This window comes from Artemia franciscana, chromosome 5 (genome assembly GCF_032884065.1).
Source record: "Artemia franciscana chromosome 5, ASM3288406v1, whole genome shotgun sequence".
In the NCBI taxonomy this organism is placed as follows: Eukaryota; Metazoa; Arthropoda; class Branchiopoda; order Anostraca; family Artemiidae; genus Artemia; species Artemia franciscana.
In genome coordinates this window covers 13,335,814-13,339,440 of record NC_088867.1, presented here as the reverse complement: position 1 = coordinate 13,339,440, position 3,627 = coordinate 13,335,814, and positions in this window count along the sequence as shown.

Sequence of the window (3,627 nt, the reverse complement as noted above, 5' to 3'; positions counted from 1 at the left end):
AGGGCATGGAGTGGTATATTCACTTTATTTGAAAGCCAGTAATACTGTTTGCACCAATTTTACTGGGAAAAGAAGCCAATAATTTTTAGTTTTTAACTAACCTATAATATAAAGTTACAAACCAACCTATAATTTTTAATTTTTTCAACTAAAAATTATAGGTTGGTTTAGAAACTAAGCCTGTTAGATTTGGTAATATTAGAATAACTCACCAATGTGATAGCTGCCTTCCTGAGAATCAACGTTTTTAACAACATAAAATTTTTCTTTTCATTCCTTATTAAGCTTAGCCTATGCAAGATAGGCCTAGAACACCAAAAACCCTTTAAATCCTAAGGAATATGCATAAGATTACTTACAGGTCACTGAAAAGCTAAGATTATTTCCACTAGGCCTATTAACAATTTCCTTGTCTTTTCTTTAGACTAAACAATTTCATATTTCTAAATTTTTTGCCATTGAAGCGTTCGATTCGCAATTCTGTGTTGACTTTCTAGGTCAACTTTTTACTAAATAAAACGGCAGCAGAGAAAAAAGTCAACTTTTAAGTTGACTTTTTCGAGTCGATTCGAACGCAACTATGATGTCAGAGGTTAGTCGGATTATCCCCACAAACGCTCAGGATTACTTGTCCGTGGGCTGGCACTTTATAACCCCCAAATAAAAAGATTATTTGAGGATTGTGACGTCAATGCTATATATTTTTTTAAATGGATAAACATGTGAAATCGTTAAGTCTAGAGAAAAGACAAGGAAACTGTAAATAATAGAAATAATCTTAGCTTTTCAGTGACCTGTAAGTAATATTATGCATATTCCTTAGTATCTAAAGGGTTTTTGGTGTTCTAGGCCTGTCTTGCATAGGCTAAGCTTCATAAGGAGTCAGAAGAAAAGTTTTTTTTGTTATTAAAAAGGCTGATTCTTAGGGAGGCAGCTATCACATTGGTGAGTTAGTCAAATGTTATTATATCAAACAGGCCTAGTTTCTAAACCATCCTATAATTATTAGTTGGAAAAAATTTAGAATGATTAGGCCAATACCTATAGCCTTTTATATAGTCTATATTTGTTGAGATTGCTATTTAAACTGGATTTTTAAGATACAGTAGGGGTAAAATTTTACTTTAGCTACTTTTGGGTATCTTTGAAAGAGGTTAGGCTAGGAAAATGAAACTTTGAGGGATGTGTCTACAGGCTAAAGTATGTCCCAGGAAGGTATTTTGAAGTACCTAATTCTACTTCTTTTCCCTCTAAAGGGTCCTGAAATTTGTGGGTGCCTTATTTTTTGGTTATCAGTTTCTTTTTCTCTGGCCTTAGTTCTTAATTATTCTGGCCTTAGACAACTCCTGTTGATTGAGCAGAACTTTAAGCCATAACACTGTTTTTTTCTAATTCTAGAAATAATCTTTTATGCCACCTCATTATAGGTTAAATATATGGCTTATATTATTTATTCTCCATGAATTTTTGTTTTATTTGATTTCATTGATGTCAGTTGGTTTCTGTTAAAAATACATTTATTTTTTTACATCAAGCTTCTTCTTTTGTGAAAAAATTTGAACTGTTTTTCTTTTTATATATTGTATAAAATGTAAAGGAATACCTGGCCCTTCATTTCACAGATTCAACTGAAAGTATTTGAGGCATCTTACATCAAAATTCATTTGACACATTTTAATGTTTTTTTTTTTTTAGATGACATAGGACACCATTAAAGTTTTGCATTTGCTTTGCTAAAAATTGTCTTAAAAAGTGCCAAGTTTAGAGAGTTATGTTAATATTTTTCTTGCTGATGAGTATAATTTTTTTTTAAATTCCTTCTGTTTAAAGAATTTTAGAGAGATTCTGAGCCAACCATGGGTATATTGTTGTTACAAATGATTTTTCTCAAATGGGCTTGTGGAAAACAAGTAGAACATATAATTTCTCTTTTTTTTATTATTTCAAAACCAGAATATCACAAAACTAAGCATTAATATTGCTGATTGTACCTTAAGTAAATACAATCCCTGATGGAGTTTTGTTGATACCTGTTTAAAAATTTATTTGTCTTAATGAAATACATATTGTTTGTGGGACAGCAATGAGCAACTATGACTTGATTTTTTTTTTTGATATTTTCTTTTTTCCAAATAATTTTTGTTCTCTGGTGACATTTGTGTTCCTTCCTAAGTGGCTGGCACTCTAGGTTGAGAATCCTTTATCCAAAGGGCACAGGTTTAATTTCTGGCATTAGCAGTTTATTTGGTTTGGGACAAAGGTCAGTGATGTAACTCTGTAAGTTCAGCCAGAATTGGCCCAAACTTAACAGGTTACCTAGAGAAATCTGGGGTCAGTAAGCAGGAAGGACATGCAAAAGCATAGGATGACTGGCCCCTAGCTTCCTATTGCACTTCCTGTCTAAAGGATTACCTGGTCCTTTACTAGGCTTCTGACTTAGCCATAGGAGCTTTCTTTTAAACCCATTAAATATAAGTACAAAGGAAGAAATGTCAGTAAGGTGGTCCTTCCTTTTCAATGAATTTTTGATGTACAGACAACAGTGTAGGTCATAAGAATTGGCTGGTGAATGTTTTGCAAGGTTTAAAAATTTAGGGCAATTGCTCAGGTTGGCAACTGAGCACAAAAGTAAAATTTTGTGAATGGTTTTTCTTTGTGAATGTTATATTTATGTCATGTCCAGAATTTTAAAGTTAATCTTCATTGTTTTTTTTTTAATTTCCATGGCCCTAGGACTTTAGTGTATTAAAACCTACCTATGTCCATCCATTTTCTTTTAAACAGAGAGGAGTTTTATGTTTCCTAGCTTCAATAAATTTATATGCAATTTTGAGACCAGGGTTACAAAGTAGGTCAAAACTTGCAAGTGGAACTATGATATGACTAATTAATTTGTAAGAAATGTATATCAATTTAAAGATTAAAAAATTATGTAGAAAACAAACAAGACAAATAAATAAAAGTATCCCTTTACAACCATTTAATTAAGTGTAACAAATGTAGATTATCCCTAAGATTGAAATGAACGAAGCTTCAATTATGAATCTGTTTTCTTTAAACAGACTGAAGGGACAAACCTCCAAGCTATGACAAATTCAATCTCACTTTTGATCTCTTTCCTTTTCAATAGGAACTTTCTTTGGATTTTTTTTTCAACCAAGTAAAAACAGTAGGGACATGATCAGGTATAAGTGACCTTCCACTAAGCCTACATACCCAGGGGAAAATTGTGCAGCTATACTAATAATTGGTAAATTTTTTGTTGTTCATATGTTTGATTTACAAATAAAGTGAACGTACTCCTTGATGCCCTTTTTTATTTTTTACAAACATAATACAAACATTTTACAAACATGCCTCAAGAGAGAGGAGGGGGAGTATCTCATTCTTTGCTGACGCATCCAATGAAGACTGCCAGAGAAGGAAAGAACTAATTGAAGAGATAAAGAGGCGTGCAGCAGCCGGTGAAAAAAACCTTGTCATCCGTGATGGCGCCATCGTGTCAAAAAACGTGATCCCCCGGGGGGAGGGAGTCCTTCCCCCCCCTCGCTCGATGGTTCACTAGACTTACCCATATCCCTTGTAAATAGTGTAAATAATGCATCAAACCGAGCCAGAAAGACTTCT